Below are 25,713 nucleotides of genomic sequence, written 5' to 3' on the forward strand. Positions count from 1 at the left end.
ATTTTATTTTTTTCTTCTAGCACTTTGGCTCTATCAGGCCGTAGTCTCCAAAGGCTTTTTTTGTTTGTTTTATCTTTTCTAGGGCCACACCCATGGCATGTGGAGGTTCTCAGGCTAGGGGTCTAATTGGAGCTGTAGCTGCCAGCTTATGCCACAGCCACAGCAATGCAGGATCCGAGCCGTATCTGTGACCTACGGCACAGCTCACAGGAACACCAGATCCTTAACCCAATGAGCGAGGCCAGGGATTGAACCTGCAACCTCATGGTTCCTAGTCAGATTCATTAACCAGTGAGCCACGACAGGAACTCCTTAGTCTCCAAAGGTTTTGATGAGAGATCTTCTGTAATCTTATTGAAGATCTCTCATATGTAAAGTTGCATTTTTTCATACTGTTTCCTGAATTTGCTATGTCTGAATTTTGACAATTTTATTATATTTTATCTCAGTGTCAATGTCTTAAAGATCATTCTACTTGGAATTTAAGTTTCTTGGATGTTTATATTCATGAGTGTCTTAAAACTTGGAAAAATTTCAGCTATCATTTCTTCAAATTTCCCTTTATCTTTACTCTTCTGGAACTCTCAAAATGCATGTGTTGGTCTTTCTGATGGTGTTGCACAAGTTCCTTTGGTTTTCTTCACTTTTCTTCAGCCTTTTTTCTTCGTCATACTTGGTCATTTCCTTTATTTCATCTTCAGGTTCACCTGTTTTTTCTTCTGATTGATTCAATCAATTGTTAAATTCCACTGAGGTTTTGGGGTTTTTTTAAAATTCTTGTTATTATATTTTTCAGCTCTTGATTTGCTTTTTTTTTAGGTGTTTTCTCTTTATTGATTTTTTATGTTGTTCTTATGTCATTTCTTGGCTTTTGTCACATATTTTAATTCTTCTAGCATTTTTATGATAATTGCTTTTAAATTTTTGTCTAGTAGATCTACCATCATGGGTTTGTTTTGTTTGTTTTTGGCCACACCCATGGCATGTGGAAGTTTCCAGGCCAGGGATTGAACCCATGCCACAACACTGACCCAGACTGCTGCAGTGAGAACGCTGGATCCTTAATCTTCTTCTGTGCCACAGAAGAACTCTATATCAGGCCTTTTTCAGGGACAGTTTCTATTATTGGTCTTTGGTTTTGTTTTGCCTTTGAATGGACCATACTTTCCTGCTTCTTTGTATGATGTGTGCCTTTTTTTGGTCATTGTTGAAAAGCAGACATTTGATCTAATAATATGGTGACTCTGGAAATCAAAACCTCCCCCTTCCCAACAGTTGAGGGTTTTGTTTTGTCTTGTTGTGTTTTGTTTTATTGTTTTTTGTTTTTTGGGGTTTTTTTTTCTTTTTTTTTAGGGCCACACCCACAGCACATGGAAGTTCCCAGACTAGGGGTTGAATTGGAGGTATAGCTGCTGGCCTATGCCACAGCCACAGCAATGCAGGATCGGAGCCACCTCTGCAATCTACATCACAGCTCACAGCAATGCTGGATTCTTAACCCACTGAGCAAGGCCAGGGATCGAACCCACAAATTCATGGTTACTAGTCAGATTCATTTCCACTGTTCCACAATGGGAACTCCTCCTACAGTTTTTTTACTTTTGTTTTATTTTAGTTTTCATTGTTTGTAGGCTACCTCTGCTGAGGATCAGACTGAGTTACAATACTGAGGTCTTTTCTGAGACTGTGCCTTCCCTTAGTCATGCACAGTGCCTTTCTAATTTCCTCCACATATGTGGTTGCCTTGAATGTGTCAACCACATTCATATGTGGTTGTAGTTTTCAATATACAGCTCCAAAACGGGGAAATAGAAAAAGAAATGGATGGTCATGTTCTATTCCTTTAAGCGTCTTTTACTTAAATTCAGCCAGAGGAGGAGGGGTTTACAGCAAGGAAGGAGTTGCAACAATGACTGCCAACTTTTTCTTCACAGTTCTTTGATCAGAAACAGCAATCAGTTGCATTTAGGACTTTGGCTAAGATAAAGTATAGAAGAAGCAATGAGTGGTCAGAGTACAGATGCTCAGTGTTTGGAAGACAGGGTTCTTTTTGGTCAGGTTGGATCCTGCAAGCTTTGTGCAAGTTCCTCCAGAAAAGCTTTTTCAACTGCCTGCTGTGGGCTAACGATTGAGTGATGGGGAGATTCAACTGTGTTTAAAAAAATGAAGTTGATTAATATTAACTGATATTTACCATCCAGGACTTCTTGGAAATTGAAGAGTCTTCAGTGGACTTCAGAGTACCAAAATAGTTAAATCAGACATATTCTGCCAAGCAGTTGTCTAGGTGAGGACTCAGAAATCTCATGTTTCTACCCTGTCATCTTACTAGAACTCTGTATTTCCTTCATGTTGAAAGATAATTTTGCACAGTACAGAATATCAGGTTGATGAGGTTTTCTTCCCAATACTTTGAATGGTTCATTCCACACTCTCCTTGCTTATATGTTTCTGAGGAGAAGTAAGTTTTAGGGTTTTTCCTGTGATTTCTTTTTTCTACACTTTGACCATGATATACCTAGATGTAGGGGTTTTTTTGGGGTGGGGGGGCAACATTAATTCTGTTTCTTGTTTTCTTTCTTTCTTCTTTTTTCTGGCTATGCCTCCAGCATGTGGAAGTTCCTAGGCCAGGAATCAATCCTATGACCTGAGCCACTGCAGTGACATTGCCAGATCCTTAACCTGCTGCACCACAGGGAGATTCCACATGTTTTCTGTTCTTAGTGGACCTATAATTTGCTGTCTGATATTAATTTGGGAAAACCCTCATCCCTTTCGTATCTAAGTCTGGTTTGATGCTGTTTCTTCATATGTATTTTTTTTCTTTTAGTATGCTTTGTGACTTTTTTGTTGAAACGCAGACATAATGTACTAGGTAAACGAAACTGTGGAGTTCCCATTGTGGCTTAGCAGGTTACAAACCCGACTAATATCCATGAGGATATGGATTCAATCCTTGGCCTCACTCAGTGTGTTAAGGATCCAGTATTGCCGTGAGCTGTGGTGTAGGTCACAGATGTGGGTTGGATCCTATGTTTCTGTGGCTGAGGTTTCAGCTGGCAGCTGTGGGAACTTCCATAGGCTGCAGGTGCTGCCCTAAAAAGGCAAAAAGGAAGGGAGGGAAGGCAGAAGGAAAGGGAAAGAAGAAAGGAAGAAAAGAAAGAAGACCCAGGAAGGAAGGAAGAAAAGACAGGAGAAAAGAAAACCTAGGAAAGGAAGGAAGAAAAAGAAAACCCCAAAGGGCTTTTAGTAATGTGATGGTATGATTTAATAATGTGATAGTCCCATAATTACATTTTAGTCTTTCAGTAAGCTTGTTCCACTAAGCTGTGGACTTTAAAAGTACTTCTCACTTGTTTCCCAATTAAGTGGGACAGGGAGTTGGATATTTCACTTCCCACATACTGGTTTGTGTATTAGGCAGAGTTCGTCAGAGAAACAGAAACAATAAGAGATACAAGTATTCACATGTGCCTGTGCATGCTCTCACACACACACACACACACACACACACACTTATATATAGTAAATTACTATAAAGGTTTGACTCATGTGATATGATGAGAAGTCCCACAGTCTTCCCTCTGCATGCTATATATTCAGGAATTCCAGTGGTGTGTTTCCAGTTCTAGTTCAAAGACCTGAGAATAAGAACACTGTAAGTTTCAGTCCTAAGGCAAGAAGAGGTTGATGTCCCAGCTCTTACAGTCAGCAGAGATAGAGCAGATTCTCTCTCCATATTTTTGTTCTTTTCACCGAAGGATCAGATGATGTCCACTCACACTGGGGATGGCAATCTTCTTTACTCAGACTACTGATTCAAATGCTAATCTCAACCAGAAACACCCTCACAGAAAATTCCAGGAAGAAAAAATTACCCAAATATCTGGGTGTCCTGGTATATAGTCAAGTTGACATATAAAATTAACCATAACAGTTAGGTTCTGAAAAAACCCTAGTAGGTTAGGTTCTGGTAGGATGGTTTTTCTTGAAGACAGATCTTAAGAAGAATAAAGTTCTTAGAAGTTCCCTTGTGGTGCAGCAGGCTAAGGATCTGGTGTTGTTTCAGCTGTGGTGCAGGCCACAACCATGGCATGGGTTCAGTCCCTGGCTTGGGAACTGCCACGTGCCATAGGTGTGACCCAAAAGCTAAATTTAAAAAGAAAATAAAAAAAAATAGAGTTCTTTAGCATGTTTCAAAATGGTTACTTCTACCCAACTCCTGCTGGAAGCACAAGAGGATTTTTCTCTAGTACTCACTCTTTGAACCTAATAGAGCTCCTAGAGGTAAATTGTCAAAGGCGTGGGAGGCAACCTTAAGACTGCCCCTCCTCACCCAGAATTTTTAACTCTCAGAGTTGTCCAGCAACTAGACAGTTAAAGTTTAGGCTTTTCTATTGCAGTATGGTTCCCACAGGGATTTCTGCTCTGGTAAGTTGCAATTCTCTGTATCTGTGTGTCTCTCCAATTTTGGAGGTGGTGGTTTGCCCTGTGACCTCACTTCTCTGACTGATCTGAAAAGAGTTGTTTAATTTTTAGTTTCAGCTTTTTACTGGACTAAAGTATTCCAATCTACATACATATCAGACTGAAACTTAACTGACCTTTTAATTCTAGCTATCCTTCTGAATGCAAAGTGATGTGTCATTTTTTTTTTCTTTCTCAAGTTCACATAGGACATTCTCCAGGATATACTATATGCCAAACCATGAAAGAGTTCTCAGTAGATTTTAAAAACCAGATGTCATTCAAATTATTTTCTCCAGCCAAAATGGAACAAAGTTAGAAATGAATAACAGAAGGAATGTTGGAAAACCCACAAATTAAGTTAGAAATTAAAGAACACAATCTTAAAACAACAAATTGGCAAAAAAAAAGAAATCATGAAAGAAATTAGAAGATATTTAGCATTAGGCTTAAACATGAGACACGACACCATAAATCTCCTAGAAGAGAACATAGGCAAAACATTCTCTGACATAAACTATGCAAATGCTTTAGTATGTCAGTCTCTCAAGGCAATGGGAATAAAAATTAAAACAAACAAATGAGATCTAGTCAAACTTACAAGCTTTTGCACAACAAAGGAAACCATTTAAAAAATAAGGACAACCTATGATATGGGAGAAAATACTTGCAGATGATGCAAACAAGGGCTTATCTCCAAAATACACAAACGCATGCAACTCGAAAAAAAAATCAAAAAATGGGCAGAAGACCTAAATTGACATTTCTCCAAAGAAGACATACGGATAGCCAGTAGGCACAAGAAAAAAATGCTCAACATCACTAATTATTAGAGAAATGGAAACCAAAACTGCATTGAGGTACCACTGTATACTGGTCAGAATGGCCATGATTAATAATTGTACAAATAACAAATGCTAGAGAGGGTGTGGAGAAAAGTGGACCCTCCTACACTATTGGTAGGAATGTAAATTTGTACAACAATTATGGAAAACAGTATGGAGGGTCCTCAGAAATCTAAATGTAGAACTACCATATGATCTAGCAGTTTCCCTCCTGGGTGTATATATCTGAACAAAACTATAATTCGCAAAGATACGTGTGGGCATTTTCGTTGTGGCTCAGTGGAAACAAACTCAGCTAGTATCCAAGAAGATGCAGGTTTGATCCCTGGACTCGCTCAGTGGATTAAGGATTCGGCATTGCCAAGAGCTGTGGTGTAGGTCACAGGTGTGGCTCCAATCATGCGTTGCTGTAGCTGTGGTATGGGCTGGCAGCTGTAGTTCCAATTCAACCCCTAGTCTAGGCACTTCCATATGCTGTACCTGCAGCCCTAAATAGCCAAAAAAAAAAAAAATGTGTGCCACTATGCACATGGAAACAACCTAAATGTCCATCAACAGATACATGGATTAAGAAGATGTGGTACATATATACAATGGAATACTACTCTGCCATACAAAGAATGAAACAATGCCATTTGTAGCAACATGGATGCTGTTAGATATTATCATACTAAGTGAAGTAAGTTAGAAATAGGACAAATACCATATGATATTACTTATATATGGAATCAAAAATAAATAAACCTACAAAACAAAAACAAACTCACGTACATGAAGAACACTTGTAGTTGCCAGGGGTGGGGGGTGAGAGTAGGATGTACTGGAAGTTTGGAGTTAATAGATGCATATATTACATTCAGAATGGATAGACAATAAGATCCTACTGTATAGCACAGGGAGCTATATCCAATCTCCTAGGATAGACTGATGAAAAATAATATTAAAAATAATATATATATATATATATATATATGACTGAGTCACTTTGCTATATAGCAGAAATTGGCACAGCATTGTAAATCAAGTATATTAAATTTTTTTTAAAAAGAAAATACTTGGAGGTAGATGAAAATGGAAATGCAACATACAGAAACTTATGAGATGCAGCAAAAGCAGTGCTTAGAGGGAAATTTGTAGTGATAAGTGCATATAATTACTAGGAAGAGAGATCTCAAATTTATAACCTAACTTTACACCAAACAAGAAAAAGATAAAATTAAAACCAAAGCTAAACTGAAGGAAGGAAATAATCAACAGAGTGGGAATAAACAAAATAGAACTGGGTTTTGATGATCATTGTACAGCTATAAATGTAATAAATTCATTGAGTAATAAAAAATAAAACAATAGAAAACCAATAGAGAAAAATCAGTTGAACAAAAGTTGGTTCTTCGAAAATATCAATAAACATTACAAAGCAAGACTGACAAAGATTAAAATAGAGAAGACACAGTTATTAAAATTAGAAATGGAAGTGGGGACTTCACTAGTGACCTTACAGAGATAAGAAGTCAGAATAAAAGATTAGACATCTAGAACCAATAGAAAAATTACTTGAAACATACAATGACCTAAACTGATTCTTGAAGAAATAGAAAATCTGAACAAACTGGTAAGGAGACCGAATTCATAATTAAAACCTTCTTAAGAAAGAAAAGTCCTAGACTTAATGGCTTCACCAGTTAATCCTACTACACACTTAAAGAATTAACACCAGTCATCCTCTAACTGCAAAAATAGAAGAGGAAAAACTTCTAATTTATTCTACAAGGTGAGAATTACTCTGGTACCAGAGCCAGGTAATATCACAAGAAAATAAAATTTCATATCCCTTATAAATACACATTTTTAAATCCTCAAAAATATTAGCAAATTGAGGTATCACCTCACACTTGTCAGAATGGCCATCAACAAGAGTCTCCAAGTAATAAAAGCTGAAAAGGGTATAAGGAAAAGGAGAACTTTTAAACTACTGGTGGGAATGTAAATTGGTGCCAGCTCCCACTGTGGAAAACAGTATGGAGGGTCCTCAGAAAACTAAATGTAGAATTACCACATGATCCAGCAATCTCACTCCTGGGCATATATCCAGAAAAGATGAAAACTATAGTTCAAAAAGATATATGCACTCCAATGTTCATGGCAGCACTATTTATAATAGCCAAGGCATGGAAGCAACCTAAGCATCCAACAACAGAAGAATGGATAAAGAAGATGTGGTATATGCATACAATGGAATATTACTCAGTCATAAAGAAGAGAATGAAATAATTCCATTTGCAGCAACATGGATGGATCTAGAGATTATCATACTGAGTCAAGTAAGTCAGAGAGAAAGATATATATTATATGATATCACTTACATGTGTAATCTAAAAAATAGTACAATGAATTTATTTACAAAAGAGAAGCATACAGACATAGAAAACAAACATGGTTACCAAAGGGGAAAGGAGGGGGAAGGGCTAAATTATGAATATGGGATTAACAGATACACACCACTATACATATAGCTAAACAACAAGGATTTACTATATAGCACAGGGAACTATATTCAATATCTTATAATAATCTATAGTGGAAAAGAATTTGAAAATACATATATATTATATATATGTGTGTGTATATATATATGTAAACAGAATCACTTTGCTGTACACTTGTAACTAAAACAACATTGTAAATCAGCTATACTTCAATTTTAAAAATTAGCAAATAGGACTTCCTGTTCTGGCTCAGCAGGTTAAGAACCTGACTAGTATCCATGAGGGTGCATGTTCGATTCCTGGCCTCACTGTGTGGGTTAAGGATCCAATGCTGCTGGCTGCAGCATAGGTCACAGATGAAGCTTGGATCTGGATGTTGCTGTGGCTGTGGCATAGGCTGGGAACTGCAGCTCCAATTCAACCCCTAGCCTGGGAACTTCCATATGCTTCAGGTGCAGCCCTAAAAAGAAAAAAAAATTAGCAAATAAAATGCCACAGCATTTTAAGAGAATTATTCACGATGAGCAAGTGGGGTTTAGTTCAAGAATGCAAATGTGTTTCAACATAAGAAAACCAGTCAATGTAATATTTCACATTAATAGAGTAAAAGGGAAAAATATATTTGACCATCTCAATTGATGCAGAAAAGACATTTGACAATATCCAACAATCTTTCACGACAAAAACTCTCAGTAAAGTAAGAATGGAGATAAAAATTTATCAAAATAATAGATGTTTATGAGAAACTCACAGCTAATATTATACTAAATGGTAAATGACTGAAAGCCTTCCCTCTGAGATCAGTAAGACAACTATGCCCACATTCAAATTCTAGCCAGAGGTATTTGACGAGAAAAATAAAAGGCATCCAAATTGGAATGGAAGAGGTAAAAGTATCTTTGTTGGCAGGTAACACGATCCTATACATAGAAAATCTTAAAGAATCTACAAAAAACCTACTAGAGCTAATAAACGAATTCAGCAAGTTTACGGGGTAAAAGGTCAACACACAAAGATCGGTTGTATTTCTGTACACCAGCAATGAATCCAAAAAGAATTTCTGCTGTACACCTGAAACAACATTGTAATTCAGATATACCCTAATAATTTTTTTTAAAAAGAAAGCAATCTCATTTATAAGAGCATGTAAAAGAATTAAATGTTTAAGGATAAATCTAACCAAAGAGATGAAGATTTGTAAACCTAAAAACTATGAAACATTGCTGAAAGAAATTAAAGATCTAATGGAAAGATTTCTCATATTCATAAATAGGAAGATTTAACATCATTGAGATACCAATACTACCCAAACTAATCTGCAGATCAAATTCAATCCTTATCAAATTCTGAACAGCTATTTTTGCAGAAACAGAAAACCCAGTATTCAAATTCATATGGAATTATAAGGGTCACCAAATAAGACAATGTTTAAAAAAAAGATTGAAGTTGTAAGTCTCATACTTCCTGAATTTGAACTTATTACAAAGCCAGAGTAATTAAAATAATAAAGTACTGGCAAAAGGACAGATATTACACCAATGGGATAGAATAGAGAGGCCAGAAATTAACTTTCACATATTGAGCAATTGATTTTCAACAAGGGTGTCAAGATTACTCAATAGAAAATGGACAGTCTCTTCAACGAATGGTGCCTGGAAAACTGGATATCCACATGCTGAAGAATGAAGCTGAACTCCTACATCATATACTAAAATTAACTCAAAATGGATCAGGATCTAAACTTAAGAGTGACAACTATAAAACTGTTTGAATAAAATATTGGTAAATATGACATTTAACAAGACACCAAAAGTACAGGCAATGAAAGAAAAAATAAGTAAATTGGACTTCATCAAAACTGAGAACTTCTGTGCTTGGAGGATCCTACCAAGAAACTGTGTTGTAGATTTTAAAATTTCATATTTCCCTGCTGCCTCAACATCCTAGCAAATAGGCTGTGAACACCCTACGCAGGAGACCAGATGAACCAGTGTTGCTCTCCTTCGGCTGTGACCTAGTGACATTCAAACACACCAGTAAAATCCCCTGGCACATTTTGCTTGAGTACTCCACCTTGACCTCCAACAAAGGCAGTTAACTCACAATTCATTCCCTTTCTTTTTTCTTTCTTTCTGTCTGTCTGTCTTATCTCTGTCTCTGTCTCACTGTCTCTCTCTCCCCCATCCTTCCTGATTCTCCACCTGCTTATTGAGTCTGAACCCTTGGTGCTCCTCCCCTGTGACCTCTCAGCCTGCAGTGAGTTTGTCTCTCTAGGACCTCTGAGTATAAAAAAAGCCTGTTTTCATGAGCTTCTGCTCTCTCCCCTCTTGTGGTGACACCTGACCAATCATCACCTAAAAAAAAAAAAAAATAGGAAAGAAAAAAAAAAGAATAATTAATATAGTGAACAGGATGGCCTAATTACTGGCAGTGAGAAGCAAGTTCAGAGATGCCCCTTGACTACTCTTAGCTTTCTAATTAGCTATCCCAGTAAGGCTACACCATCTGGGAAGGTTCGATGTAGTCTTAGTGTCTCTCTGTGTTACTTTGCGCCACAACCTCATATTGCCTTGTTTGGGTACCCCTGAAGCTTCCCACCATACATTGTGTACCTCCCCCTGGAACACCTTGGGATTTTACTCTAGCCAGCTCTCACTTGTCAAGAGAGGGAGAAAGATTCTCTTAGTGCTTTCCAATTAATGGCTAACTGACACAGTCTACCATGGTGCTTGCTAAGGATTGATGCCACCCCTTCACTGCTGTATACTTTGCTGCCATTGCTTTTCATCTCTTTACCCCATGGGATATGGAAGGCCCTATCTCTGAAGACTGGTGACTCGGGATCATAGGGCTAGGATGGGAACAGGAGCATTTGATTCTGGCACCTCCCAACATGCCAGAGGAGGTTACTAATTACTCTAGGAACATTAAACCTCTTTAAATATGCCTAGGCTTTCTTAATGCTGCTGCATATCAGCATGCCAAGATGTTCCTGCTCCACTCCCAAGGTCTAAGAGTTCTCCCCAAGGAAGACTCGCTACCACGGCTCTTCTAGATACAGACTCCAACCCAAGTGAAGTCAATTAGGACACCCTAGAAAAGGAGACTGTTGAGGGGATAATGGGAAGGAAGCAATCAAGGTTTTTCTTTTCACAACCCAGCAGGTCAAGAGCATGGGAAAATGTAAGAAACTAAAAACTGAAATTTGTAATTTTATGAGACTAGAAATTCAAACTGTCTCAAAGATTTTTGTTCAGAGAGGTGAGTAGAAGGGAGCTAGTTGGTTACTGAGTGCGTTTAATGAGCTCAGAGCACCTGCCTTGCACAGCAGACATGAGGCCATATCATTGTTAAAGATACTAAAATGCATAGTTCACTAAGAGATTCTTTGGCCCTTGGAGCTCAATTCTTACATGATATTTTGGCAAGAAGGCACTCAGAGAATAGAGGGCATCCCCAGATCTAGGGAATATACGATAAAGAGGCCAACACTTTTGAGGAAGCTATAGAAGATTCAGATGAGGAACCCCAAACTTCTACCACTCTTTAGTATTCCAAATTCTTGCCATTGTTGATGTGGATTTTCATGGCTCACCCCTTCTTTGCAATTATTGCTGCTAAGGCAGATACCCAAATGAAAACTATGGTAGAGGCCAGCAGGCTCCACTGCAAAACTGACATTGTTCAATAGGTCTATCATTTTTTCAGACAAAGAAGATCCTGAATGCATTTCTAATTGGAGCAGTCCTCCAACCCCACTTTGACACAGAGTCCATGGAATAATTCTTACAGGGCACCCCCCTCCGAGCTAACAGGTGGAGTTGTTAACCTTATTGGCAATTCCTACACCATATGAGAGACCATGAGTGGAATCGATGCTCTCCATAAGGGCTCTGCCCACTCTGACTCACAAGGTCTGACCTGTTAAGCCTCACCTCCTGGAGCACAGGGACCCAGCCACAACCTAAACCAATTAGCATACCTCTTCTCTGACTCACTGACTCCCCCTTCTGCCTCTGAACAATTGGACACTCCCTGTTCATTGGCAATTAAATAGGGTGAGCCTCATGAGGAAATTACTAGACAAGTCACCTCGAAATTGCAACAGCTAAAAGACATTGCATTGAAAGAATCTTATCCCTTGCCACAGATCTGGTGGCTAGGGGAATCAGTGACCCAGCCAAAATGTGTCCAGCCAATACCCAGACCTTGGCAATTGCTGCGAACTCTTCAATAGGGTTTTGGCCATTCCTGGGCCTTGTCCCACCACCCCAGGCAAATGCCCAAGTATGACTCTCCTGATTAATTAGAACTCCAAAATTAAACATTATTTTCTAGCTTTACCAGAAATGGAAGCTCAAGTTACCATCATTCTGGGCAACTTATCCAAATATAAAGGAGGTGCCTCTTTTTAAACTACTGGGTGATGTGAGTAAAACCATTCATGGCAAATAGATTCCACTAGATGTCACTATTGGAACCTTTTTTTTCTTTCATTGAACTTTTTAAAAGATTTTTATTTTTTCTATTATAGTTGATTTAAAATGTTCTGTCAATTTCTGCTGTACACCAAAGTGATATAGTCATACATATACATTCTTTTTCTAATGGGTCTCAAAATCTGTGACAGATTTTTAGTCAAGCTGTTTCCTTTAAAAAGTGCTGATTTTAAAACTAATAACTTAAAACTGCCATGCACAAAACAAATGGTCCACAAAACATTCTCTTTCCTTCTGAATATTTTATGGTGCATCATTATCATTAACCAATATTTTACTATTAAACTTACGTGACCAATTGAGACAAACAGTTCTGAGACAGTTCTTCCATTGATTAAGCCTGGGGGGCAAGTGTTGGGGATAATATTCATGTAGACTTCTGAGCTTTCTGAGCAGACTTGGTGACCTTACCAGCTCTAGCTGCCTTCTTGTCCACTGCTTTGATGACACGTACAGAAACCATTTGTCTCGTCACAAACAGCAAAACAACCCAGAGGAAGATAGTCAGAGAAGCTCTCAACACACATGGGCTTGCCAGAAACTGTATCAGTGATGACAGCATCACCAGATTTCAAGAATTTGGGGCCATCTTACAGATTTTTCTCAGAATGATAATCAATCTTCTTCATTTCAGCAAACTTGCAAGCAGTGTGAGCTGTGTGACAGTCCAGCACAGGTGGTGTATCTAGCCTGGATGTTTCAAGATAATCATCTTAGCCGTAAAGCCAGCTGCTTCCATTGTGGGTCATTTTCGCTGTCACCAGCCGCACTTCCATGAGGAATGTCTTTGACAAGTTCTTTTTTTTTTGTATTTTGTCTTTTTTAGGGCTGCACCCAGGGAATATGGAGGTTCCCAGGATAGGGGTCCATTTGGAGCTGTTGCTGTCTACACCAGAGCCACAGCAACGCCAGATCCAAGCCACCTCTGTGACCTACACCACAGCTCATGGCAACGCTGGATCCTTAACCCACTGAGCAAAGCCAGGGATCTAACCCACAACCACATGGTTCCTAGTCAGATTTGCTTCTGCTGCGCCATGACGGGAACTCCTGTCAGACATGTTCTTGACATTGAAGCCCACATTGTCCCCAGGAAGGGTTTCACTCAAAGCTTCATGGTACATTTCAACAAACTTTACTTTACTTGTAACATTGACTGGAGCAGAAGTGACCACCATGCCAGATTTGAGAACACCAGTCTTCACCCGACCCACAGGGATAGTGCTAGTATTACCAATTTTGTAGGCATCCTGGAGGACAGATGTAAGGGCTTGTCAGTTGGATGTGTTGATGGCAGGATGCGATCAAGTTCTTCAAGCAGTGTAGTTCCATTGGCATTACCATCTTTTTTTTTTTTTTTAATGGCTGCACTCATGGTATATGGAAGTTCCCTGGCCAGGGATTGAATCCAAGTTGCATTAGTTGCCTGGATCCTTTAACCCACTGTGCCAGCCTGGGGATCAAACCTGCTCCTCTGCAGCAACCTGAGCCACTGCAGTCAGATTCTTAACCCACTGCACCACAGCAGGAATTCCAGCATTGCCATCTTTACAGGTGACCTTCCATCCCTAGAACCAAGGCATGTTAGCACTTGGCTCCAGTATGTTGTCACCATTCCATCCAGAAATTGGCGCAAATGCTACTGTGTTGGGGTTGTAGCCAGTTTTCTTAATGTAGGTGCTGACTTCCTTAACAATTTCGTCATATCTCTTCTGGGTATAGGGTGGTTCAGTGGAATCCATTGTGTTAACTCCAACAATTAGTTGTTTCACACCTACAGTTTAAGCCAGAAGGGTATATCCATGGGTCTGCCCATTGTTGGAAATCCTGGCTTCAAGTTCACCAACACCAGCAGCAACAATCAGGACAGCACAGTCAGCCTGGGTTGTGTGTTTAATTATGTTTTTAATGAAGTCCTGGGGCATCAGTATGGCTTCCCTCATGCTCAGCACCTTGCCCATGGACCTGGAGTCAGTGGTGGTGCCCCATTGCCTCATCCTCTGGTGAAATGGGAGTCCTTGTGACCATATATCTGACATGGGAAGGAAGCTGGTGTTCACGGATGGCCGCACCACCAATGTATGCAATGCTGTCCACTGGAGAGCCACAGCCTGTCATCCTCGGTCTCAAATATCTCTCTGAATAGGGATGTCCTTGAGCTGGCCCAGCTTTCACTATGTGATGCCCTTTGCTAGGCAGGTTCCCCATGTCAGGATCTTTGTTGCTTCATGGGTGGTTGCAAGTGACCTTGTGGTCTGGCCAGGCCAATGGCAGAGAAATGGTTCCCAGAACTCCTGAGGCTGGCAGCCAGAAGCCTACATTTACCACTTTTATGAACACCTCTACTTCCTGTCTCCACTCATATCACATCAACTACCATACCACGCTGGCCCCATACCAAGACCTCTAACTCATATGAACAGGCCACTGAAGTTTCAGCCATAACCCGAGCCTTTTAAAACCACTGGGCCTGCCACTCAGTCCCTCTAGATATGGGATCCTGCCTTAATGTCTGCCTTTCTATGACCTGAATGTAACAAACTTTGTGTTCCTGAGTCTCTCCTGTGCTCCCTCTTGGGGCAAATCTCTACTCATCATCACCTAAAAGAACATAGAACCGGAAACTATTTTAAGACTACAACAGAGGAAGACCCTGAACTGACCTCTTCCTGTAGGCACAACAAATTTACAGCTACATATGGAATAATTTTCCTAATAACTAGATGAACAGCATATCCACCACAAAAGATAAAATAGATGCATCAAAGTAGGTAGGAGAGGCAGACCATGGCATGGTATTACACAGTTGGGGAAGAATTCCCAAAATATAGAACATTCCCTAGAAGAGTGAAGGGATTGTATCATACCGCAGACATGAATCCTGACTCTTGTGTTTGGCACCAGAAAGACAAACCCCTAAAACATCTGGCTTTGAAAATTAGCAGGGATTAAGTCTAGGACTTATAGACCTATAGGGAGTGGAGAGCTTGATCTTAAAGGGCTCATGTGCAGACCTACTCATCTGGAGATCTAGTGCAAAAGCCACAGTTTAGGAGTTCCTGTTGTGGTGCAGCAGAAATGAATCCAACTAGGAACCATGAGGTTGCAGGTTCAATCCCTGGCCTCACTCAGTGGGTTAAGGATCCGGCATTGCTGTGAGCTGTGGTGCAGGTCACAGATGTGGCTCAGATCTGATGTTGCTGTGGCTGTGGCATAGGCCAGAAGTTGCAGCTCTGCTTTGACCCCTAGCCTGGGAACCTCCATTTGCCATGGGTACAGCCCTAAAAATCAAAATAAATAAATAAGTAAATAAAAATAAAATGTGGATAAAAGAGTAACAATGTAAAGCTTTTGGAATGTGTTCAAATATAAGTTGCTATCAAATTTTTTAAAAATGATCTATGCATAAGATGTTATTTTTGAAAATTTTGGTAACCACAAAGAAGAAACTTCCAGTAAATACAAAAAAGAAAATGAAAATGAAATCTAAACATAACACCAAAGAGAGCCATCAAACAACAAGGGACAAGAGAAAGAGAAGAAAAGAGCATAGAGGAAATATGAAAACAGCCAGAAAGCAATTAAGCAATAAGTATATACCTATAAATAATTATCTTAAATGCCAAAGGAATAAATTTGCTAATCAAAAGACATGTGGTGGCTGAATGGATAAAAAAAAATTGAGGCCCATCTATATTCTGCCTAAAGAGACTCACCTCAGAAGTAACAACACACACACTGTGATAGGATGGAAAAAGATATTCCAGGCAAATGGAAATGGAAAAAAAAAAGCTGTGATGCTTGTATCAGACAAAATAGACTTAAAACAAAGACCATAATAAATGACAAAGACGTGCACTAAGTAAATGATATAGAGGTCAGTAAAACAAAAGGTTAATATTTGTAAATATATATGCACCCAACATAGAAGCAGCATAATATATAAAGCAAATATTAATGGACCAAAAAGAAGAAACTGAAAGCAATACAATAGTGGGGAATTTTTAACACCCCCCCAACAGTAATGGATAGATCATATGGATAAAAAAAATCTGTAAGCAAATATTGGCCTTAAACAATACATTAGAACAAATGAAGTTAACAGACGTACATAATTCCATCCAAAAGTAGTAGAATACACATTCTTCTCTAGAGCACATAGAACATTCTTCAGTATAGATAATATGTTGGGCCACAAAACAAATCTCAATAAATTCAAGAAAACTGAAATCATACCAAATATCTTCTCTGACCCTAATGGTATAAAAATAGAAATCAATTACAATAAGAAATATGGAAAAACACAAAAACATGGAGATTAAATTACATGCTACTGAAAAAACAATATCAAAAAAATCAAATAAACCTTAATACAAATGAAAACAGAAATACTACATACCAAAACAAAAGTGGTTCTAAGAGAGATATTCATAGCAATACAGGCTTGCCTCAAGATACAAGAAAGATCTCAAATAAATGATCTAATTTTACACCTTAAAGGAGCTAGAAAAAGAAAAAATGAATCTCAGAGTTAGTAGAAGGAAGGAAATAATAAAGATGAAAGCAGAAATAAATGAAATGGAGACTTTAAAAGCAGTGGAAAAGGTTAACAAAACTAAGAGCTGGTTCTTTGTAAAGATAAACAAAATCGATGTATCTTTGGATAGACTAAGCAACTCCCCCCCCACCAAGAAAAAACAGAAAAGAAACCTCAAATAAAATCTGAAGTGAAAGAGGATAAATTACAACAGATAACACAGAAATAAAAAGTAGCACAAGAGACTACAACAAACAATTATACACCAACAAATTGACAACCTGGAACAAATGGATAAGTTCCTAGAAACATAAAATCTTCCAAAACCGAATCATAAAAAATAAAAACCTGATAGACTGATTACTTGTAAGGAGATCAAATCAGTAATTAAAAGTCTACCCCAAAACAAAAGTCCAAGACCAGATGGCTTCATTGATGAATTCTTCTAAGTATCAAAAATATCCTTCTTAAATTCTTCCAAAAAATTGATGAGAAAGGAGAGATTCCAAATATTTACCTGATGCCAAAACCAGACAAGTATACTATAAAAAAGAAAATTACAGCAATATCTTTGATGAACATATATGCAAAAATCCTCCACTAAATATTAGGAAACTGAATTCAAAAATACATTAAAAGGACCATAAACCATGTTCAAATGGGATTTATCCCAAGGACGCAGGATGGTTTAACATCCACAAATCAAACAACCTGATACACCACATTAACAAAATGAAGCATAGAAATTGTATTATCTCAATAGATGCAGAAAAAGCATTTGATTATTATTATCTTTTTGTCTGTGTCCATGGAATGTGGAGATTCCTGGGCCAGGGACTGAACCCAAACCACAGCAGTGACAACAGCAGTGGGTCTTTAACCCATTGAGCCACCATAGAATTCCAGAAAAAGCATTATATAAAATTCGACATTCACTTATTATGAAAAAAAAAAAACGCTTCAACTAAGTGGATATACCTCAACATAATAAAGTCCTAAATATGCAATTAAGCAAGAAAAAAAAAGACATCTAAATCAGGAAGAAAGAAGTAAAACTGTCTCTGTTTGTGGATAAAATGATACTGTATATATAAAACCCTAAAGATTTCACAAAAAAACTGTTAAAACTAATAAATAAATTCAGTAAAGCTGCAGTATACAAAAACAATATATAGAAATCTGTGATGGAGTTCCCCTCCTGGCTCAGCAGTTAATGAACCCAACTAGCATCTATGAGGATGTGGGTTCAATCCCTGGCCTCACTCAGTGGGTTAAGGATCCGGTGTTGCCGTGAACTATGGTGAATACTGCAGCTGCAGCTCTGATCCAGTGTTGCTGTGGCTGTGGTGCAGGCCGGTGGCTACAGCTCCTCTTTGAGCCCCTAGCCTGGGAACCTCCATATGCAGCGGGTGCAGCCCTAAAAAGAAAAAAAAAAAAAAGAAGGTGATGTCTCTAGACATTACCAACTAATTATCAGAAAGAGAAGTTAATACCATTGGCGGTTGTACCAAAAAGAATGAAATAGCTAGAAATAAATTTAATCAAGGAGGTGAAAGACCTCTACACTGAAAATTATGTGAACTGATGACAGAAATTGAAAAAGACAAAAAAAATGGAAAGATATTCTGTGCCCATGTATTGGAAGAATTAATATTGTGAAAATGTCCATACTTCCCAAATCATTCTACAGATTTAATACAATTTCATCCAAATTCCAATGGCATATTTCATAGAACTAGAACAAAAATTCTATAATTTGTCATATGAAAACACAACAGACCCTGAATAGCCAAAAAAAAACTTAAGAAAAAAAAAAAGATCTGACAGTATCACATTGCTTGATTTCAAAGTATACCACAAATCTGTAGTAATCAAAACAGTATAATACTGTTTTCAAATATTGTCTCCCAGTCTGTAGGTTGTCTTTTCATTTTGTTTATAGTTTTCTTTGCTGTGCAAAGGATCTTAAGGTTAATTAGGTCCAATTTGCTTATTTTTATTTTTGTTTGTATTACTTTAGGAGATGAATCAAAAAAAATGGTGTGATTTATGTCAAGGAGTGTTCTGCCTATGTTTTCCTATAAGAGTTTTAGAGTATCCCATTTTGAGTTTATTTTTACATATGGCGTTAGATGGTGTTCAAATTTCATTCTTTCGCATGTAGCTGTCCAGTTTTCCAATATCACTTATTGAATAGATTGTCTTTTCTCCATTGTATATTCTTGCCTTCACTGTCAGAGACTCACTGACCATAAGTATGTGGGTTTATTTGTGAGCTTTCTATCCTGTTCCATTGATACATATGTCTACTTTTGTGTCAGTATCATACTGTTTTTATTATAGTAGTTTTGTGGTATAGCTGGAAGTCAGGGGTCATACCTCCAACTTTGTTCTTCTTTATCAAGATTATCTTGGCTATTCAGGGTCTTTTGTGTTTCCATCCGAATTAAAAAATTTTTTGTTCTAGTTCTGTGAAAAATGCCATTGGTATTTTGATATGGATTTCATTGAATCTGTAGATTGCCTAGTGTCCTTTTAATACTGATTCTTCCAATCCATGAACGTGTTATATATTTCCATCTATTTGTGTTGTCTTTGGTGTCTTTCATCAGTGTCTTGTAGTTTTTGAGTGTATTTTTGTATATTGTATGGGAAGATGTTCAAATTCCACTTTTTTTTACATGTAGCTGTCTGGCTTTCCTGGTACCACTTATTGAAGAGAGGATCATTTCCTCACTATATATTCCTGCCTAACCCAAGAAAATGAAGTGGGAGATGGGCAGTATACAAGAGAAAGAGTTCAGGGTAATATCCAGAATCAAGCACAGAGAAAAAAAGGATAGGGAATATTGAATAGAGCATAGGAGACATTTGAGACATTGATAATGGTCTAACGTGTAATTGGAACATAGGAAGGTGTGTGGGGAGAGGGGGAATTGAGAAGCAATAGTTGAAGAAATACTGAAAATTTCTAAAATGAAAGTTATCAAAATACAGATTCAAAAAGCCCTATAAATCCTAAATAAGAAAAATACAAAGAAAATCATACCTAGGGACTAAGCTTTAAAGTTCACTATCATTTCTTCTGCAACATCTAATCTTCCATTAATCCAATCCAGTATATTTTCCCACTTCAACATTGTGGCTTTCCTCTCAAAAAATTTGTATGTGGATCCTTTATTTATATGTTACATGTCTTTACTTATCTTCTTGTATACAGTGTACAATTACATATTTGTGTTAATATCTTTTGCTAATTCTAACATCTAGATCAGTTTTGCTTGATTGATTATTTTCACAATGGATCATATTTTATTACCTCCTTATATGCCTGATAACCTTGGACTCTAACATCATCACTATTATTTTTTGAGTGTTTTTCATTATCTTGAAAAGTGTTGTTTTATGCATTCTTTCCTGGTTGTTACTGTCATTAATTCAACTAGGAGGATAAATCCAATCTCTGTTCCTCTACCTTATCCAGAAGTGGCTTTCCAAAGGTTTTTAAAATGGTCTTTGAAGTCAGTTCTGATATAAAATGCTATGTACATTTCTACATATCACCACACTATGAAAAATTATGCAATAAAAGCCCATTTTGCTCATGGGAAAATGAGATTATGAGCACAACACCAAAAAGTTCTGACATTTTGAGCAAAAAGATGAGCCAAATAAAAATGAAAGTACAATTTTAAACATGTCAAGTGGTTAAAAAATACATACATCCTATAATAAACATGGCACTTTACCTTATAAAAGATCTGAAATTTACTTGTGGGCAGGCATAGCCATTCTTTTACCAGCCTGCCCACTTCCTACCCTCACCACAATATATGTGTGAGGAAGAATACAAAAGAGAATTTTTTAACGTGAAAGAAATGGGAGATAAAGAAGAAAAAGGCAAAGAACATAGAGAAAGAAAGTGCAAATAGACTGACAAGAAAGAGAGAAATTTAGGCGAGAATGTACAGGGCTGAGCAGCCAAGATGGCCATCTGAAGGGCTGCAAATTGTGAATTATTGTTAAGTAGTAGAAGAAGCATTGTCTGAAATAAGATGGAAAAATTTAACACCAGATGCAGATGTGTGTGGCTCATTTTCCTTGTGCCATGTGGAAACATGTGTTTTATGACCTACAATTCTCAGTTCATTTGGATATAGTCTTGGAATCACCCAGTACTTCTTAGGTACAAAATTCATGGTCTGCTCAAATTCTTCTGTAATACATTAACTGTTTAGTAACAAATCAGTTTTTCAAAACAAGCATTATAGAAGGAATAATTGCACTTTGTTTATTGTTTCAATATTTCATAGAATTCCAAAGAAGACATATGGATGGCCAAAAAACACATGAAAAGATGTTCAACATCACTCATTATTAGAGAAATGCAAATCAAAACCACTATGAGGTACCACCTTACACCAGCCAGAATGGCCATCCTCAAAAAGTCTACAAACAATAAGTGCTGGAGAGGGTGTGGAGAAAAAGGAATCCTATTACACTGTTGGTGGGAATGTCAACTGGTGCAACCCCTGTGGAAAACAGTATGGAGATTCCTCAGAAAACTAAAAATAAAACTACCATTTCATCCAGCAATCCCACTCTTGGGCATCTATCCAGAGAAAACCATGACACAGAGGAGTGGATCAAGAAGATGTGGTACATATACACAATGGAATATTACTCAGCCATTAAGAGGAACAAAATTACAGCATTTTTAGCAACATAGATGGACCTAGAAATTATCATGCTAAGTGCAGTCAGTCAAACAATGAGACACAAACATCAAATGCTATCACTTACATGTGGAATCTGAAAAAAAAAGGACACAATGACCTTCTTTGCAGAAGAGATACTGACTCACAGACTTTGAAAAACTTATGGTTTCCAAAGGAGAGAGGTTGGAGAGTGGGGAGATGCTTGGGTTTTGGGATGGAATATAAAATTGGGTTGTGATGATCATTGTACAACTATAAATATAATAAATTCCTTGAGTATATAAAAAAGAATTGAATTTAGAAAAACATAAAAAAATAAATTAGATAAAATTTTAAAAATATTTCATAGAATTGCTTTTCTTATTATTTTAGTATTTAATCAAACTATTTTTTATGTGTGTCTTAAAAATCTTTTTAAGGCTTTGAATGTCATATTAAGTGACAACTTTGCTGCATATAAATGTTGGTTTGCTTAGAAAATTTTGCAAAATAATTTGAAATGGAAAAATGATGACATGTTGTTTCACTGGAGTGCTGAACATTATCCATAAGACCCTTTGGGGGTTATCAGATTCTATAGGGTTTGCACTTTCCATTAATTTTGGTCAGTTTTTCAACTCTTTAGTGATAAAAGTTAACATTGTAAATGCCTAATGGTGATGATAAAATTGTTCCTGTTCATTGAAATTTAAATGAATTTTGTATGATATAGATGCAATTGAGTCTACAGCCCTCCTCAAACCTCTGTGGAAGAGATGATCACAAATATTACATTTTGCTTTATTACCTGTGGCTCTTGAGCACATGTATTTACACCTATTATTAAATTCATTTCAGCATTCTCCTCTATTGACTAAATAGATGCCAGTGCTTGGAATTCTGTTTCGAGGCTATTTTAACATTTTAATGGTTCCCTCATTAATTTACTTAATTTTGCATGAAGGCAATAATTTTACTTTTTTTTCAATTACCATGTAACAGTCCATAGTACCCCTACTTTTTTTTTCTTTTTTTTGCTTTTTTTTTTAGGGTTGCACCTGCAGCATATGGATATTCCCAGGCTAGATGTCTAATCAGAGCTACAGCTGCTGGCCTACACCACAGCCACAGCAATGCCAAATCCAAGTGGTGTCTGCAACCTACACCATGGATCACAGCAAAGCCGGATCCTTAACCCACTGAGCAAGGTCAGGGATTGAACCTGCAATCTCATGGTTCCTAGTTGGATAGTTTCTGCTGTGCCACGATGGGAATTCCATCCCCTGCATTTTAGCATCAAGAATTCTTTTGAAGGAGTTCCCATCATGGTGCAGTGGTTAACAAATTGACTAGGAACCATGAGGTTGCGGGTTTGATCCCTGGCCTTGCTCACTGGGTTAACGATCCAGCGTTGCAGTGAGCTGTGGTGTAGGTCACAGACACGGCTTGGATCCCTTGTTGCTGTGGCTCTGGTGTAGACCAGTGGCTACAGCTCCTATTTAACCCCTAGCCTGGGAACTCCATTTGCTGAGGGAGAAGCCTTAGAAAAAGGTAAAAAGTCCAAAAAAAAAAAGAATTCTTTATCATATATATATTTTGATATATATGATATATGATGCCAATGTTATTTTTTTCCACCTTTGGGAAATTATAGATAATTGGCTCGTTATTTTTATTTATTTTTTATTTTTTAAAGTACAGTTGATTTACAATGTGTAAATTTCTGCTGTACAGCGAAGTGTGTATATATGCAGAAATATGTGTGTGTATATATACACATATATAGATAAACTCTTTTTAATGTTCTTTTCCATTATTTATCATGAGACATTGAACATAGTTCTCTGTGCTATACAGTAGGACCATGTTGTTTATCCCCTCCATGTATAATAGCTTACATCTACTGACCCCACCCTACCACTCCATCCCTCCCCTAACCTATCCCTTGGAAACCACAAGTCTATTCTCCTTGTCCAAGAGTTTGTATCTGTTTTGTAGATAGGTTCATCTGTATCATATTTTAGATTCCACATATGTGATATCATATGATATTTGTATTTCTCTTTCAGTCTTAACTAAGTGAGTATGGTAATTTCTAGTTGCATCTATGTTGCTGCGACTGGCATTATTTCACTCTTTTTTATGGCTAAGTAGTATTCTTTTATATATATATATATATATATATATATATATATATATATGACATCTTTATCAACTCATCTGTTTATGGACATTTAGGTTATTTCCATGTCTTGGCTATGGACACAGGGGTGCAGGTATCTTTCTAAAATTTTTTTTCAAATTAAAGTTATAGTTGATAAATGTTGTGCCAATTTCTGTTATACAGCAAAGTAACCCAGTCATACAAATATATACATTCCTTTTCTTGTAATATCTTCTATCATGGTCTACCCCAAGAGAATGGACATAGGCCCCTGTGCTGTACACTAGGACCTCATGGCTTATCCATTCTAAAGGTAATAGTTTGCATCTACTAACCCTGAACTCCCAGTCCATCCCACTCCCTCCCCACGTATCTTTTTGAATTATTTATTTATTTTTGACTGTACTTGTGGCATGTTAAAGTTCCTGGGCCAGAGATTGAACCCAGGCCACAGCAATGACAACACCAAATCCTTAATCACTAGGCCAGCAGAGATTCCCAATTCTTTTTGGATTATAGTTTTGTCTGGATACATATGCTGGAGCATATGGTAACTCTATCCTTAGTTTTTTGAGCAACTTCCACACTGTTTTCAATAGTGACTTTACCAATTTACAGTCCCACCAATAATGTAGAAACATTCCCTTTTCTACATATCCCATCCAGCATTTATTTTTGGACTTTTTAGTGATGACCATTCTGATTGGTGTGAGGTGGTACCTCATTGTAGTCTTGATTTGCATTTTTCTAATAATTAAAAATATTGAGCATTTTTTTCATGTGCCTATTGTCTGTTTGTATTTCTTCTTTGGGGAGATGTCTTTTTAGGTTTTCTGCTCATTTTTTGATTGGGTTCTTTGTTTTCTTGTTATTGAGTTGTATGAGTTGTTCGTATATTTTAGAAATAAGCCCTTATCAGTTGCATCATTTACAAATATTGTTTTCCAGTTTGTAAGTTGTATTTTCATTTTGTTTATAGTTTCCTTTGCTATACAAATCTTGTAATTCAGTCCCATTTTTTTATTTTTGCTTTTATTTCTATTGCCTTGAGAGACTGACCTAAGACAACATTGGTATGATTTATGTCAGAGAATGTTTTGCCTATGTTATCTTCTAGAAGTATTACGGTGTCATATCTTATGTTTATGTCTTTAAGCCATTTTGAGTTTATTTTTGTGTATAATGAGAGAGTATGTTCTAATTTCTTTTATTTATCTCATTTTTTTATGGCCGCATCCACAGCATATTGAAGCTCCCAAGGCGGGGAGTGAATCTAGCCACAGCTACAACTTATGCCAGAGCTGAGGATTCTTTACTGGATTCTTTAACCCACTGTGCCAGGCCAGGAATCAAACCCATGCCTCTGCAGTGACCCAAGATGCTGCAGTCAGATTCGTTGTTTTGTTTTTTGTTTGTTTGTTTGTTTGTTTGTTTGTCTTTTTAGGGATGCATCCATGGCATATGGAGGCTAGGGGTCAAATCGGAGCTGTAGCCACTGGCCTTCACACAGCCACAGTAACTTGGGATCAGAGCCATGTCTGTGACCTACACCACAGCTCATGGCAACGCCAGATCCCTAACCCACTGAGTGAGGCCAGGGATTTAATCTGTGTCCTCATGGATGCTAGTCAGATTTGTTTCTGCTGAGCCATGATGGGAACTCCCTTGCAGTCTGATCTTAACCCTCTTCACCAAGGTAGGAATTCCTAACTTCTTTGATTTACATTTAGCTGTCCAACTTTCCCAATATTACTTGCTGAAGAGACTTTTTCCCATTGTAAATTCTTGTCTCCTTGGTTGAAGATTAATTGACTATAGGTCTGTGGGTTTAATCTTGGCTTTTATTCTGTTCCATTTATCCATATGTCTGCTTTTGTGCCAATACCATGCTGTTTTGATTACTGTAGCTTCATACTATTGTCTGAAGTCTGGGAGGGTTATGCCTCCTGCTTTGGCCTTTTTGTTCAGACTTGCTTTAACAATTCTGGATCTTTTATGGTTCTATATAAATTTTAGAA

General features: G+C 37.5%; 1 pseudogene; it reads right to left on the reverse strand.

The window, feature by feature from the left end:
• Positions 1–567: 567 nt before the first annotated feature.
• LOC125128737 (elongation factor 1-alpha 1-like) lies at positions 568–14,258 on the reverse strand (annotated as a pseudogene).
• Between the last annotated feature and the right edge of the window lie 11,455 nt (positions 14,259–25,713).

Source organism: Phacochoerus africanus, chromosome 6 (genome assembly GCF_016906955.1).
Source record: "Phacochoerus africanus isolate WHEZ1 chromosome 6, ROS_Pafr_v1, whole genome shotgun sequence".
NCBI classification, from domain to species: Eukaryota; Metazoa; Chordata; class Mammalia; order Artiodactyla; family Suidae; genus Phacochoerus; species Phacochoerus africanus.